At 38.1% G+C, this 17,573-nt stretch overlaps 1 protein-coding gene across 4 annotated transcripts in view; it reads left to right on the top strand.

Annotated features, from left to right (window-relative positions):
- Positions 1-17,573, top strand: part of LOC129573606 (MOXD1 homolog 2) — a 221,248-nt gene that overhangs the window by 54,817 nt on the left and 148,858 nt on the right. Inside the window, exon 3 of one of the 4 annotated variants that reach the window (XM_055454358.1) lies at positions 15,595-15,754. The exons of the other annotated variants lie outside the window; for them this stretch is intronic. The gene's annotated coding sequence lies outside the window, so the exon portion shown is untranslated. The remainder of the gene's footprint in view (positions 1-15,594; positions 15,755-17,573) is intronic. 4 annotated transcript variants of the gene reach the window in all.

Below are 17,573 nucleotides of genomic sequence, written 5' to 3'. Positions count from 1 at the left end.
TCTCTCTCTCTCTCTCTCTCTCTCTCTCTCTCTCTCTCTCTCTCTCTTTCTACTGTATATTTACATACATATTTTGTTATTGCGCGCGTGAATCACATTCGACAGATCTTTCACTAAAATGCTATTGCACACTTTTTCCAACAACATGAATCGTAAATGGAAGATATTCAGCAAATGGTGCTCTAGCGGCATCTATACGGTAGAGTTTGGAAATTTGATTAAATGATTTCGTCACAAGGTTTACCCAAATATTGGAAATGGTATTTGTCAAAAATGGCATTTCAAACGTCATTCATGATTCATGTTAGTGAACTTCCGATAGGGACAAACAGAACTCTGAAAGTTTTTGGATCTGTTGAATATAATAACATTGTGCTTCACAGCGTTGACTTTTTCATAAATTTTCACAATTTCTAACGAACAGAAGTGAGTGAGTGAGAGAGAGAGAGAACAACAACAACAACAACACATAACATGTCGATAGATATGCAGTGAGTTAAAGCAATATGAGCCCTGAATGTAAAACAAAAATCATTTCATTGTGTGAACGACGAACATTGGACACACTGCAACATCGAATAATAAGCAAAATGAACGAGATGCCAAAGCCTCGGATGGAATACAAGGAATCCTCTATCATTTGTGAATCTCGTATTTCACATTTCGTATACAGCAAAATAATTGACGTTCATAAAACCTGAAATACATTGTTCACATTCTCTCCATTAATCGAGTGATATGTTGTTGCTGTTCTGAAGACCACAAAACCGATTGTTGGCTCTTTTGCAGTTACTGCTGCGATCGTCTTTGTTTTTTTTCGGTTGCACATTTCTTCTCTCCCTCTATCTCTCTCCTCGACAACACGAAATAAGATGCACAAACACAGCAGACAAAAGGAAAGAGTGGAAGAGAGAGAGAGAGAGAGAGCGTAACGACGAACGCGAAGAACGACAAAGAAAAGATTATATTTATTTCGGTAGCACGGAAAAATTAGTTTTTAGTCAGATAAATACATTGGTTGCAAAACACGCAAGTTCGCGTGCAAACATCGCTTCGATCACATATTGTGTGTGAGTGTTTTTGTATATGATGCTGCACTGCTGACGATTCGACGATGCCACAAAATAAAGTGGTGCACATTTTTGGTTACATATGTGCTGAGAAAATAATGGTTAATCGCAACTCCAGTTCTTTTTTGAATGGGATTTTCCTTGCGAGATCTGTATACATTCGGCATCAATTGAATTCGAAACAGCGGTGTGGCGCGGTGAGCACACGAGAGCGGAAAAAAGGAGCAGTCACAAGAAAGCATCACTCGTTATGTGCAAATTGTGTGTGTTTTCAATATAAAACAAGCATAATCATCATCTTTTACTCTCTTGTGCGCTTGTTTACAACAAATTCTGTATTTTTTTTCGCTCTGTGTTTGCTTGTTTGAATTTTGGGCAATCGAAAAATATAATCAGAGAGTTTGCCTTTGTTGTCGAGCATTCGATTACAATTTGTAGTTGCTGCTGCCGCTGCTGTTTTTTGCTTGTATTTATGTGCTTCGTTTACTTTTCGTTTTTTTTTGTGCTGAAAGAAACATATTTCTTGCTGTAGATGTTGATGATGATGATGATGCAAGAAGAAAAAGAAGAACGCACGCAAACCTCACACCAAAACGATATGCAGAAAAGAAGATTCGTTGCAAATGGTGTGTCTGGCATTGAAATTGTTTGTTTTTAATTTGGCGGTTATGCTTTTCAGTATACTATACACACAGGTATCTCTTTCCATCATTGGTTTGTTCGTTCATTCTGTCTCGTTCCCTGGCAATTAATTACTTTCAATTGGTTCACTTCGTTTGCTTTGATAATTCTAAATGGTTTTCTTGTAAATAAAGTATACCCAAGTATACCTTTTGTGCGCGAACAGTTCGAGAGCCAATTTTATTGAAAACAGTTTGATAAAAGAGCCAGAAAAAGATGCTCTTTGGTCATTGGGTGCTAACCATCATATCAAAACGTTGGAGCTTAGAGTTTTTTTTCTGGCTCTTATTCGAATGGAAAAATCACCTCGGTATTTTGTTCTTCTATTCGAAACCACCGCACCGCAACAAAACCGATTGTAATCAATGAATTGGAGAATAAAGTGTCATAAATTAGGTTTATCTTATCATAAATATGAAATTTCCATGATGTATGGAAATTAGAAAATGAAGCAAATCAAACGATACCAGCTAAATATTTATTAATAAATAGACAAAAGAAACCCGCCGAACGATCCTACATGGTGTTATTTTACTGCTTTTGACACCTACGCTCGATACAATCGTCATTTGTATTACCGCAGAGCGGAACTCTTTAATACCCGCGCGACCAAAGAATTTTCGGTCTATTCTCATTGCCAACTCTCATTCTCTCACTCTCACTCTCTGTGCCATCCTCATCATCGCCATCGTTGTCGTCTCTTCAGTTCTTCTTGTCTTACTTCGAAGGCTTAAATTTCAATGTCGGTTCGCTTCGTTCAACGTGTGCGCATAAAACAAAAATTCGAACGTGATAAACGTGATCAAATCGCAGTAACGAAACGTTTTTTTTTCCACTTTTAAATGAACGAAAAGAAGTCGATGAACCGCTCCAAAACTAATACTTTGTACATAAATATAATTTAGTGTCTCGAACATCTTCTAAAAACGGGGAGACGGAAAAATACACCCAAAAACATAACACAAACACATTTTTGAAGTAAACAAACGTTGTACGCGCACGCACGCAAACCAACCAGAAAGAAATTTGTGTGTTTTTTTCCTGTTCTTTTTTTCCGCTTGCGCTTCATTCCTTTTCCCATTAAATTTCATTCTGACCATCGCGTTTTTATTGCTGTTTACTTGACGTTGTTATTGCGTTGCTGCTGCTGTTGTTTTAAATTGCTTTGGAATAGATGAAAAAAAGTATTCGGTAACTCGAAATTATTCTTCATGTTCACGGAACACATAAGTTTTCGGCGGTTTTTATTTGTTTTCGTCTTTTTCATTCGATGGAAAGAGAAATTACTTTTTTTTCGGTGTATTTCATTCATCGGTTGTACTTGTTCCGTAGATGGGTACAAATAAGATCGTGGAAATTTTGTGTACCCGCACAATTAGTGTACTCAGAAATTTCCGTAAAAAACATATAGAAAGAGAGAGGAGGAGAACGTAATGTTACGTTAAAAGCATGTCACCTTTTTTTTCATTACGAGTAAAAACACAAACAACACTTTGTCGTTTTCTTGCATTGACGCGCTTTTTCTTCTCTCATGCGTTTTTGTTGTTGTTGCTGCTGCTGCTGCTGTTGTTGCTGTTGTTGAAACGCTTTGTACAATGTTTTCATTTTAATGACTTGTTTTCATCGCATTTTGTTCCTCTTGCGGCAATCAAATAGCCGATGTGTTTATATTACGATTAAAGAATCTCTTGATCGGTTGGTTGAAGCGGCTTTGCGTGTGCATTGCTGCTCCTACGTGATGATGAATAGTTTGGATGGATGTGCACTGGCAAGTGTCGGTTGCCGGGTCGGTGCTTTTACATATCACCGGGAGAGAGAACGCTATGGCTTTTGAATTGTTCAGGTTGAAAGTGTGCGCGTGTGTGTGCGTGTATTTCTTTGCAATGATACACACATGTGTATCACACGTTTATGACTTTATAATGCAGCAGCTACTTGCCACTGTGCAATGCGCTGTGTATTTGTGCACTCATCATGATTATTATGATGACTATTATGAATATGAATAAGCAATTTTAATGTTAAACTAGCTGGGAGCCAGTTAATTATGTATATTCTTGAGCAGTAATTCACTGATTTGGTATAGATACATACCATGTATATAATTCATGTATATGCCCATTACACATTCGCATAAATGTTTTTCGCAGTGTGCTAAACGATTGGAAAGCACTTCGAAAACATATTTCCTATGGATTATACTAACTACAACTGACTTGTGCCGTTCAATGCCATCCATTCAAATGTTGCAAAAAGAGACAGAGAGCAAGATAGAAGACTCACTGCATCCGACATCAAACGAGACAGATAAAAGTATAATGCTGAAAATGTGAATGAATGCAATGCGATTTTATTACCATATTTTAGAGTGTGTGTTCCGATAACTAACAAAGACACATTAAAGAATGTGCCCTCGAATTTCCAAAATGGCTACAAAACGGGCATGGTATGGCATAGTACATTACATCACCATATGCATCTTCAGCATCGATGAATCCAAACGCATCCAGAGCATCAGATTTGATTTGCATTTGATTGCTGACAATCATATCCGTTCAAGTATTCACTCTCATTTCCCTTCCAAAGAAACCGCCGATAATATGGTTGCTACATCATACCATTTAGTTGTTGTTTCTCCAGTTTGAGTAATCAGAATTCGCATCGCATTGCGAGCAATTCAAAATTCAAATCATTTACGAGTTAAACAATTTTTGCATACTAAAATTGCTAAATTTGGTACAATTTTCAAGTGAATGCATTAGCACGTGCATATGCACCTGAATATGATCTACTAACCCTCTCGACGTATACGCTTGAGATCGCATTTGCATCAATTGAATATGAAGTCATTGCAATTAGATTTCTCAGCCAATGTCTTTATACATTGGTTGTAACTTTTCTCTCGCTCTCTATCTCTATTTCTCCCTCTCTCTCTCTCTCTCTCTCTCTCTCTCTCTCCCTACCGTTCTCTGTCTGTTGAAAGAGCTTCTAAAATTCTACCAATTAAAAATGCAAAAAAGCCTTTTAATCACGATTACAACACTCTGATGCTAAATACAGGCTTTAGTCCTCAACCTTTGTGCCTTACATCTTGCGAGATTTTTTCCTCATCTGCTCGTCGTATTTGTAATGTTCGGCGTACGTTTTGAAATGTCTATAAAGTTTAAAATAGAATAGATTTTTAATTAAAGTGAAAATCGTCCAACTTATATCGTCAAGATGCCTGGCTTCAAATGAAAGAAAATCAAGTGTGCGTGCGTTACTTTGTACCAGCTTGTAAATATTCATTTGCTTTTTAAACTGATGGGAAATTTATTTTGTATCATTTTATCCCGTAAGAGAAAACCGATTGTGGGTGTATGTATATGTGCAGGAGCTTTATAAATTGAGACGGAGCCAAATCACATTAATTCATAGAGGGAAATCGATGTAGACAAGAGATTGATGAAGATAGAAGTATGAAGGCGAGCTAAAAATGGGTTTAAGACAAAAGCCACAAGAGTGAGATGGTTCGGGGTGCGTTTTCTTTGACTTTGCATGGGCTGGTATGTGTTTGTGTTTTTTTTTCATTCCAGATCCTCTCTCTGTCGTACAAAACGTGAATGGCCCACAAAGTAGCATAAAGTTCCTTTTTGCCGACTGTAATACTGGCTTTCGCTAGGTTCGCCTTTATTTATTTTTTTTCTCCTTTTTTTGATGAATAGAATGTGAAAAAGATCAAAAGGAATGCCCCTATTCTTTTCCTTCACTTGAAAGAAGCGCGCACAAAATGAAGCAGAAAAAAAGAATAGACATGCATACATTACAGGGCATACGAACGATGCTCCCCATGGGCGCGCGCGCACACTCGCCATGTTGATTTTCTGTTTTATGATAACATAACAAGTCAATGTGAATGGGATTTGGATTGGGAGGATTGAAGAATGAGAATTGCATACGTTTGCACCATCATTGGAATAGATATGTAGATATACACGCCGAGTCACACAGGCGAATACCCACATCGCACAGCGAGCGATTCACATAAATTCGTGTGTTGTTTTCGCACTGATGAATGGATTGCTTGAAGAATTGTTTTATTGGATTCGCTCTAGCATATAAACACACACATATACATGACAAAATTTCCAAGTGAATTCTGCAAACGACACATAAACTCACACAATATGTGAGTGTATGTGTGTGTTTTTGTCTTTCTGTGCACACATTCTCTCTCTTTCTCTGTTCCGCTCGCTCGCGAGCTACGTGTTCGTTCTCCGTCCATTGAGGCACTCAAAACATTTCTTTTTTTCTCTTTGCCAACGCGTTCTGAATCTTATCTTTAGTACATGCTACAAACAGGATCAAAGGAAAATGTTGAAAAATGAAAACAAGGGAACACAAATATGTGAAAGCATTACGTTACATAAGACTGGCACAAGACACAACGTACCAAAAATAACACGGAAAAATCTAATTTTCACACACTTTAACTGTTTAACTATAGTGTTTTCGCGTTTCAGATGCCACATTCGGTTGGGAAGAGAGAGGGGAGAGGGGGAAGGAAGCAGAGGCAATGGGAATGGTAAACGGAATGAGAATGAGAATGAGGACACCGAATCGGTGTTACGATTCTTGAATCAGCCGAGTTTTATGCCCAAATCAGTTCTTTCATACCACTTTCGTGTGGTTGTTGTTTTCATGTCAAATGCGAAATGAACGAATGAGCAAACACGATGCTCTGATGCAGAAAAGAGCTGAAAGTATACTCACTTTCCGGCAAACGGCTGGTTAATGAATGCTGTAATAGACACTGAATCTCGCTCCTTTATGACACGTACGTACATGCGAATTTTGTGTGTGTGCGCGTATATGTTCTGTGTACCCAAAGCCAGCCATCTCATTTGTGAGCCGTTGTCGGCATTCCTATTGTACGCCGAGTTAACATTTGAAATACTGAAAAACCAGAACGCCGAAGCGGGAAAATGGTGTAAATAAAATTTCAACCAAGTTTGAAATGATAGACGTGCTCGCACGTCTAGAACCCCAACACATACCCACAACACCAAACACACATTCTTTGCATGCACATATTCGCCTAGCAAGAATTATTTCAGTATTCGCACGCCCAAATTATATGCAGTGCCATTGTCAGCGCTATTCGAATCTGTCTCGCATCAATGCGAATGACATTCGAATTGTTCTCAGTACAAGCAATAAGCAAATGTTTGGCAATTTTAAGCGTGCAATAATCATTAAATATCTCAATTGTTCGCCTCAAGAAAAACGTGCAAGACGTCGCCATAAATTCAGTCTTATACTACAATCGCTGTTTAAAATAATAACATTTAGCGAAATACAAACACCACGTATAGACAAGGACGAATACAACACGCACATTTAATAAGTAATTTAATTTCTAATTAAACAGCCCGAACGCCGCTGATTAGAATTTCTCATGTCGAAAGTTGGCTTTAAAAATCAAGTTAGATTGAACGAACGCGTGCGCCCCTGCGCCGAGAGCGCATGAATTTAAATGAATTGGTCTATGTGTACGGGATGGAATGGGCTGCATTTAAATTACTCCACACACCACGGCAAATCGATCTGATAACATGAGCTCGTAAATCATGATCATCATCTGAAGAATAAATAGGCATTGAATGATTAACATTCTCCGAGACAAAAAATGTATGCTTAATGCACCGAATGATTTCCAAATGGATCTGTAGAATTGAAACGATTTTTCACGCTTTCGATGAGACCAACTAAAATTTATTTTGGAATCTGTCATCAGTGCAAATAAGTTCATGCATACTTGAACTTGTTTACCAGAACATGAACACAAAAGACAAGATAGCGCCAACACAACAAATAGCAAAATCATTCAATGTTGCTCTTTTTCTCACTCTCTTGCACGCTCTCTTCCTCTCTCTCTCTCTCTGTCACATACACCCAAGGACAACAGAAGTGAAGGTGGTTTTTCTCTCTCTCCAAAAATCACTTCGTTGAAGTAACGAAGAACAAAACAAAGAAGAAACGTAACAGCGTCTCTTCACTTCGTACGATTGCCATGCATACCATTTGTGTGTATTGTGAATATACATTTAGGATAGAAAAGTTTCTTCCGTTAACCAAAGCAGAGCGTGCGACTGCACACACATACCTTATTACCTTATTGAATATTTTCATCTTCATTTGTTTCGCATTGTTTGAAATTTTCATTTCATTTCTTTATAAATGCGAAAGTTTGTGTGTATTTTCGCAGAAGAACCATTTTTTTTCCATGGATATCGTCATATAATAGTCATCACACCATCCTACATTCTTCTACTTGATTATTTGTACTTACATATGTTTTTCGATTTGTAAGCATCTTACAAAAGCTTTTAAAAAGTCTATATATATTTTAATATTTTTTATTTCGCTGTGAAGTTGCGCAAAACCCGTCCGTTCATTTGACTGAACTTGGCCTCGCTCTCTAGTTTGCTACTTAGGTATGACTATTGTTGATTGACGAAAACGAAAATTGTCAATGCAATTTTCGTCAGAACAGTACACGTTGAATAATTCGGTGTCTTTTGTCGAGTAATGCACCTTATTCGAAGTGGTAAAAGCATAGTGAATAGCAAATAGCGTGTAAACACTTTTCTGCCAGATACAAAGCATTCTATTTTTCGTTTTTCTGTGTTGCATTTGTGCCACAGCCGGCGCTCCTTGAGACGTCTCACAAAAATGCAAGTAAAAAAAAGAGAATGAGACAGAGGCAGAGAGAGAAATCTTTGACAGCAGCACTTCATGTGTATGTTTATTAGTGCGCTGAAGCACTCAAACGTAAATCACAGGCGACATCACAACTTGAGAAATTTTTTGGGTTCCTTTGTTTGTTTGCTCTCAGTCGTATCGCTATTATGACTTGCTTTCAATGGCATTAAGCAAAGTATTCAATTACGATTTGATGAATTTAACATGAATGCTTTTGTGTTTCGTGCTGTGATTGTCAGTTGCTCTATTTAAGTTTTCATACTATTCGAATGCATTGTCCCGTTCACTTCTTCGTTCGCTCGCTCTCTCCATCTATCTCCAACGGAATTTATGTTAAATGTCAGATTTTAAATACAACATATCCCATCGGTCGATTTGTGCATCGCTTGAATTTATGTCGAAGAAAAACCAAATTGTGATTCTTCTTTTAGTCATTTGTTCCTAAGATCTGAGCAACCAATCGACACGTTATGCTCGCATATCACAAAACAAGAATGTATAACAATAATGAACAGCCCATCATTGAAATACGGTATAGGTTTACCAAGCGGATGGAAAACATTTAAGAAGTGTGAAATTCAGTGAATTGTTTTGATGGCAACCAAACAAGCAGAAGAGCATAAAAGCAAATGGCTAATTGCATACAGCATACCGAAGTAGATGCAAATGGGGTTAAAGAAATAAATCACTGATTGTTGCATGTTATGCACTGCATACGCGGCTTTTCGGTGGCCGTGTGTGTGTGTGTGTGCCAAATCTGCCTTGCAGTATATTGAAGCAGCCGTGCGCGCGTATTCTCTTGATTCTCTCTTTCTTCATTTCTTTCCTTCTTTCTTTCGTTCCGATTTCGATTCGATGCGATCCCATCACAATACAAAAATCGCCTAAACACCGAATCTGGAGGATCTGCATTGAATAGCTTTGCATGAAATTTCACACTTCCTTTAGCACTTCGAGCGCCGAATTCATTATCGATTTCTTAAGAAATGAATAAAAAGAGAACAGAACAAAACAAAACAAAACAAAACAATAAAACGAGAGAAGCAATGAACTAACAACGGAAAAAAGCGGTACACGGGTAGCACTTAGCAAATGAGGAACGAAACATGAAATGGGCAATGGAGCCGCAAAGGAAACAGACAAGACCAATGAAATGAACAACAATCGAGCTGGCAATACCAATAGCAAAAGCAATACCGAAAGTAGTAATAGACCGTAATTGAAACAAGTGAAAGAGGAAAGAGAGCTAGGCGAAGGAACATAGCCAAAATGCATGCACAACAACATAACGCAACATCGCAATACATTAAACACACAGCGTTAGTTGTAAAATGCAAAAAATAGCAGCAAACTTGCGATGAGATGTGAAAATGAAACAGACCAATGGAATACAGGCCAAAGATGAAACACGCAAATTTCGTATCATTCTTATTACAACAAAAGATGAATTGTTGGACCCATTATATGTTTTTCGTTTTTTTTCTTCTTCTCCCGTTTGGTGGTTGTGCGCGCCACACCTAACACAACTGAACGCGGTACCGAACCGAGAAATTAGTGGGACCAAAGCAAAATAATGTTCATCGCATCCACACATATATATTAAATTGAAGCTCGTTCTCATTCCGTTTGATTTTCATGTGTGTATTTGGAGTATGCGTGTTTTCGTTGTGTTGCGATGTGATTTGTACGAACGGGGGAGAAAAAGAAGCGATAAAACAAAAGTGTCACACTCTCACATAACATAAGAATGTCTCAGCATTTGATGTATTTATTACATACAGCTATAGCACAGGCGACGACGACGACAATAACGACGACGGTGTTAGCTCGAGCGCGAGAGTGTAATTGTATGATTTTTCATTTCCTTTGAAGTATACTCTCTCTCTCTTTCTCTCTCTCTCTGTTTTTTGATTGGTGCATGGCTCCTCTCCACAAGCCGTGTTTTACTTTGGTTTGCTTTGCCATACCAATTGTCAAATCGAACGACAGTCACACTTGTGAATGATGCCGACACTTTTGCCATACTACTTCAAATATACGAATGCCTTTTGTCGTGATTGTCTTCCCATTGATTACTGCACACAATGAACGTCAAACGGCCAACAATCACTTGTTTCTTGAATCGTTCGCACTTTGCGCAAAAATATTCACTCTTTCGTCGTCGTCATTGCGGTTGCTGTTGTTGTGTTCTCCTGTCAACGCTATTATCGGGCGTTTGCTGTTATTGTTGTCGTTCCGTGCCGTCGTCATTATTCAAGCCTTTGTTTTTCCAATGCATGCACAAACCATTCGAAAAAAGAGAGAAAGAATGGCAACGCACATAAAAATATAAATAAAAATTGTATGCGTCTTGCCGACTCTTCTTCAGACCTGGCCAAACCATTTCATCCTCCTTGGATTTGTCGCACACACTCAACGCTTACCTGTTTTTTTGATGGGATATTCGACGTTTTTGCCGCTGCTGCTGCTACTGCTGCCGTTGTTGCTGTTTTCTCGTTTACATAACAGAGCAATACAAAGCCGTAGCAGTTATCGAAGCGTTCTATTTCTCTTTCTCGCTCTCGTCCTCGCTTTCTCTAACTCTCTTCTGTGCATGACTCTTTTTTTATCCGCACACGCACACGCATTTTCACTTTTTTCCGCATTTTCCGGTCGTTTCGAACATCAAACAAATAGCGCGATTATGGTGTGATTTTTACTCCATAACAACCTTTGCATACATCCTTGTGTATGTGTGTATGTGTGTGTGTGTGTGTGTGTGTGTGTGTGTATGTGTATGTGCATGTGGATGTAGATCCTTTTGCCACTGACGACAATGAAGAGGAGAAGGACGACGACGACAAACCATAAAATACGAAATTTACCATGCCGTTGAATAGGCAAAACGTACAATTGCCGATTGTTAATCGCGACTCGTGGCGCTTTTATCACATACAGATTCTGCCATAAAGTGCAGAAGAAAGAGCAGGGAAAAAACATTTCCGTAACGGAAACGATCGACACAATAAATGAGCCGAAGAATCAGAAGAGAAAAAAAAATACTACTCACGAAAAGCTTGACAATCTTAAAACAAAGCTGATTCGCGCTCGCTCTTTATTTTTCTGCTGACAAACGTACCTTTTTCGCTTTCATCTATAGCCCGTTTTAAGGATTACCCGTAATCACCAAAGCGTACTAAGTTTTGTTGTTTTTCTCTCGTTCACAAGGAGAGAGTCTCCTCGCTTGTTCCCTCTCGTTCCTTCCTTTTGCTTTTTTTCGGTTGTTGTTTCTCGCAAGCAATAAATGAAAATCACATTCCATGCGACGAAGCACACTTGTCTTCAATTTCATCTTTTAAGGTTTCGAACAACCCACCCTCATTTTAAATGATGATTGAATTTATCCATGGAATTCGATATTTTGTGTGCAACATGCTCCGCACAGAAATGACTTCAATGTGACACTTTGTTTCTATATTCGGTGCCTAAAAATGAAGGGAAATTTTTATTCAAATTTCTTCAATAAGTTAAAATGTAAAGTGTTCAGGCTTATCAAACAACGACGAAAGACACGAAATTTAATTTACGTTGAAAAAAAAATATGCATTTCATTTGAAATATGCACTTATGGTGGTGGTGGATCACAAGCCTATTTACCGTAGTCAGTCGGTGCTCGTTGAATCTATTCTTTTTGCTGGGATATACAAGAGCTAGGAGGGGAAACGAAATTATTTTCGATGATGACAAAGAATGACGACTACGACGACAACAACTACGGCAGCGGCCATAAAGATTTTAGCATCGTCATCAACTTTTGCGCCGCAAACTGCAGATGTTAATAATAACTTCAAGTGCATTAGCGACAACCCGATTATAATAATTGAAATCGTTTCATAATTTCTAAATTCTTTTGTATATTTCCATATTTTTGTTGTTATCGACTTTTGTTATTATTCTTATATCTCCCCCTTGTCCTCATAGTCTTGTGTAGTCGTGAATTTGTAATGGAAATGCATACAAATGGGGGTGAAGAAAAGAATAATGGCATCGAAGAAATAAGAACGGAGATTATTCATGCATTTACCATAAAAACCGAAAAGAAAACAATCCCAATCGAATGGAAGAGCATAAGAAATTTTACTTATCAAATTGGATTTACATTGCATGAAAGGTGGGTGAAAATGGTCTAGCAAAAGTGTGCGCATCTCAACACAGACATTGTTTACAGTTTGCCATAACCTTTTCTTCTTGCTATTTGTTCATCGTCAGCCCCAATCAACTGCTAAGTTGGCAACAATTCTCACGGTGTTAGCGTGAAATAACTTCATCTCTTTGAGTGAATACATAAAAGGACCTAGAGTTGCGTGGTCGACATCGTCACCTATCGACTCAATTTGAGCTGGCTTCAATTCAAAAAGTCTGGCCGAAATCATCAACCACATCAATTGTAATTTCGGACGGACAATACGTAACTACAGTTTGGGGGAGAGTGGAATTGAAATCATTATCATAAAAACGTCCATTCGAAGCTTTGGTATCGCAGGGTATCGAATCAGTCGGTCCCTATTTGTGTGTGTGCTATTGATGACCATACGAAAAACTGATTATGCATTTCAACAACAGCTCTGCAACAATCGACCCGTACAGCAATTCTCCCCAGAAATATTTCCTAATTTATTAATAAAATGAATGACATTTGGTGGCCGGGATAATATTGCAGACTAACAGCATAAATGCTGTCGGTTTTTGATGCGAAGCGAAATAATACCAAATAAACAATGTTAATGAACTAATGAGTGAGCAAGGCAGCAAAAGGGAGCGAGCGAGATATAGAATGGAACGGAGAGGGAATAAGAAAATCGAAATGGAACACAGAACGGATCGGATTCGAACGAAATGAAACGTGGCATACCACAGAGCAAAACTCAAAGTAAATGATTATTACGACGCATAGTTTTCATTTTGTCGGTATTTTCGATGGAATTTTAGCGTTTCAAGGTGGATTGAATGTCATGTCGAAATTGTTCGGCAAAATTAGTTGAAAATGAGCGTTGTGGCCAAATGAACGCTACTCCGTTCAACAGTAAGAAGAGAAAGAAAGAGCGGTGTGTATGTCTTTGTAACCGAAAACTATGTGCACAAGTCGTCGATACGGAGAAAAGTCAAATTACGTCGTAAGAATTTATAGAATTAGTTTGCTTAAGAGCAAGAGCAAGACAGACAGACAGATGAAGGGAAAAAGAGAGAGAGAATGAGGGAAACAGTAACGCTGAATGACTTCAAGGTGCATTCGGTGTGCAATTGACAAACAGCAGAAAGAAATGCTTGAAAAAAATAAGTTTCGCATTTTCCGAAGTGTTGTTTCGACAACAAGTAGCAAACAATATTTTCGGTTGGCTTATTCAAAACGTGTTTATGCGCGCGAACGAAATTTCAAAGTAATGTCGCTAGCGAAAATTTTCAGAGGGGTCACACATATACACACACACACAAGTACACACAAAGAAAAGTCGTACAAAGAGACAAGAAAGTAAAAAGTTTACGCTTTTTTTGCATTCATTTATGTTATGCAACAAAATCGCTAATGAATTGTGGAATACAATGAGCGGGGAATAATGACATCGAACTTCTGCTTTGAACCAAGAAAGTGAGTGGTATGAAGAGAAGACGTAGGGAGCAAAGGTGGTACTTAAAAACCACCATATAACCGACTATTGTTCAACTATTCCACGACAAAGCATGCAAATTTTTAATTAGGCTCCGGTGCATGTGCATTCGCCATTGTCAAAGAGATAGTGAAAAGCATCGAAAGCACAAAAGAAAATTAGAACAACGAAAAAAATAAAAAACGACATGGATTCTGTCATGAATACTCCGGCTTATATACGATAGCACACAAATTGCGCCACTTTACCGCAAAATGGCAAACGTGTTGTTCTCGTTACAAAAATATTAATGCGAAAATATTGTTACGAAATAATCATCATTGCTCGTCTCCCATAACCTTTCGGTGCTGTGTGGTGCGATGCGGTGCGGTGCGTTCTTTGTGTGTGAAAAAGTATATGTATGGTTTGGTCTGTACTGGTCACATATCTTGCTCAATATTCGGATATTCTCAGGTTGTGGTTTCTGGAAATCACTTTGTGATAGTGAACGAAATTATTTTTGTGGTTTTTTATGACTATTATTTTTTTTCTGTTCCGCTATAAAATGACAAACAAAATTGTCTTCATATGAAAATTAGACAATGGACGAATGTAATACTGGAACTTAATGAAGCGGAATCAATATTCTTGATGTATGTGCGGTGCATATGTTTAAAAAAAAATTATGAAAAAAGCTAGCACACGAAAAAAAGAAGAATTCGAAACCAATTTGAGGTACATAGACATGGCATTGGATGGCCATTGGCCACTGCCCGAAAATGGATCGATTTTTTTTGCGAAATATGACACTGTTTGGAATTCAGTTTTTTTCTCACACACCAAAATGAATGAACAAAAAAAATCTCAAAGAGAATACCTTTCCATTAGACCTGGCACTCAAAATGAACACTGAATATTCAAGCACCGGCATGAATTGTTGAAAACTTTTTCGCAATTTATTAAGTTTAATATTTGATAAATATTATTTATAAAATGGAATGTTGCGAACGATGCTTCACCACGAATGAATAAAGCTGAATGGGAAATCGGTTTATATTCGCACCTGCTCACTAATTTTACGGTAATTTTTCATTTAAATGTTTGCCTCTTTCGAACTTTTTCTTCCGTAAATGTATGTATATATCGCACGATTTTACGAGCTTGAGTATTTTAATTGGAAAATCTGCCTGCAATGAAAATTGCTTGAGTGAAATTATTTCAAAATGAGATTGTGCAATTCATATCAAGGGTTGCAATAATTAAATGCAAAGGCATTTTAAAACTGAACTTAAAGCTTCTGTGCAAACAATTGCACCTTGCTGACACACACACACACACACACACACACAGAGAGAGAGAGAGAGAGAGAGAGAGAGAGAGAGAGAGAGAGAGAGATACACATACATACATACATACATACATACATACATACATACATACATACACACATGTAAGCCATAATAAATTCATTGCAGGCTCTCAAGAAATTATGAGATGTGCGAACGACAAAGAGAGAAGAGCCAGTCCAGTAAAATCGGATTTCCATTGGAAAGCACTGTACTGTTGCTGTTCGGTTGCTCCATTTGCCGGAACTCTGAACTCGTCAACTTCTTATTTAATGTGATTACCAAAGCGGTAAGGGCATTTACACTCGTTCTACTTGAGCTCTCTTGCACACGCACCCCGATGCATATATTTACAGACGCACACACACACACACACACACACATGCGAAAGTGAAAGAGAGACTCACAGAGGCTCCCAGTGCAACAACGAACCGACATATTCCAATTAAACGGACTAAATGCATTTGTGTAGAATGATTACAAATACGTTATAGGGGAAGCGTAATTGTATTATTCTATATAATAATTTACATTCGTTTTATCTGTAACAATTTCATTAGATTGTTAAGCGCATTGCTTCGTTATTCGCCTTTGTTGTTTGGCGTTAAACGGACGAAGAGCGAGCGAGAGAGAGAGATACAGAGTGTGAGAGACGATACAATAAAATGCCAGTATGCAAACTATGTTGATGCAAATGCGCACCAAAGTTGCATAGAGTGTGGCTAGCTGGTACTACATAACGACTCCACTGCATTCAAGAATTGAAATGCACATAAAATACTGAGACTGTTTCTATCTCTCTGTGCATTTTTTAACACGGTCACTCACTATTCATCGCTCGTGTAGATGAAGTGCACGATGAGATTAATATTTTACAGCTTGAAAAATCGAAACTAAATAATAATAATAATTGGTTTTTCGTACGACATGCACAACGATGTGTATCAATAACAGTATCCGTATAAGCACATGCACACACACACACACACACACACAATGGCACTGTACTACAACAAGATCCTCCTATGAACAACATATCACAGATCTGTGTGAATCACGTCGGAGTAAATGAAACGATAATTGAATACATGCGTTGTTGTGAAGCAATGGCACAATGGTCGGTCTGGTTCTACCGGTGCAATGCATTCTTCTTTGTTATCTGATATGTAGCAAAATGATTCGCCGCCGACAACCCACCCACCTATTAACGAAAACTATATGCCAGACAATATCACTCATTGTGATATGAACTCGTCAAACTGTGCTCTCATTACACTTAATACCATTCTAATGACCGTAAGGTATCGGCATTTGGTAAATTCCATTGTAATTGCAGGAATGGTATTAATGCGCGCGGATTGTCGGAATAAATTATTCAGATGCTAATCAAACATCGAAATGAGCAGTTTTCGGTGAAAATTCCATGAATTGTTACACTAGTTCGGTCAAGACTCGGCTAATTCGTTCCATCATAGCTACTGTATAGCTGTGACTAGGGCTAATAATAACTATGTACTACCACACACAATATTGACACGCAAATATAAACAAATTATATTTGAAAAGTGGCAGTTAGCCGTTGGAATGTATGCCAATGCATGGAATTTGACCAAACCTGGGTTTCCGATGGCACTTGCATCGCATAAACTATTTCAATCAATTTATTCACAATGACTGTACAGTATGCACATGCACAGGCACACACAGTGTGCACGGTGCACCATTGCAAAATTGCAAAAAGGCCGATTACGTCGAATGGAAATCTCGCATTTTTGTTTTGGTTTGCCTATCGATTTTCTAGTTGACTGCATGGCAATGTTACAATGTTGTATGGAATACCAAATCCTTTCTCTCGTCATCACATCCTTCTCTGCGCTCGGATTTTTCTGCCCTTTATATCTCATTCTTTTTTCACTCTTTGTCTAACCTAATGAAACCTCCAACAGCACATTTCAACGAAATTCAATGAAAACGAAATTCTTTTATGATTGGAAATTCATGCAAACGCTACTACTGTGCGCTTTATCCCCTGAAAAAACACTCATCTGGGAATGAGATTGATAGAGAGAGAGAGAGAGAGAGAGAGAGAGAGAGAGAGAGAGAGAGAG

This window comes from Sitodiplosis mosellana, unplaced genomic scaffold (genome assembly GCF_009176505.1).
Source record: "Sitodiplosis mosellana isolate CC-2019 unplaced genomic scaffold, AAFC_SMos_1.0 Smas_scaffold_6102, whole genome shotgun sequence".
NCBI lineage: Eukaryota > Metazoa > Arthropoda > Insecta > Diptera > Cecidomyiidae > Sitodiplosis > Sitodiplosis mosellana.
The sequence above is the reverse complement of the archived record's forward strand: the minus strand, read 5'-3'. Positions and strand labels throughout refer to the sequence as shown.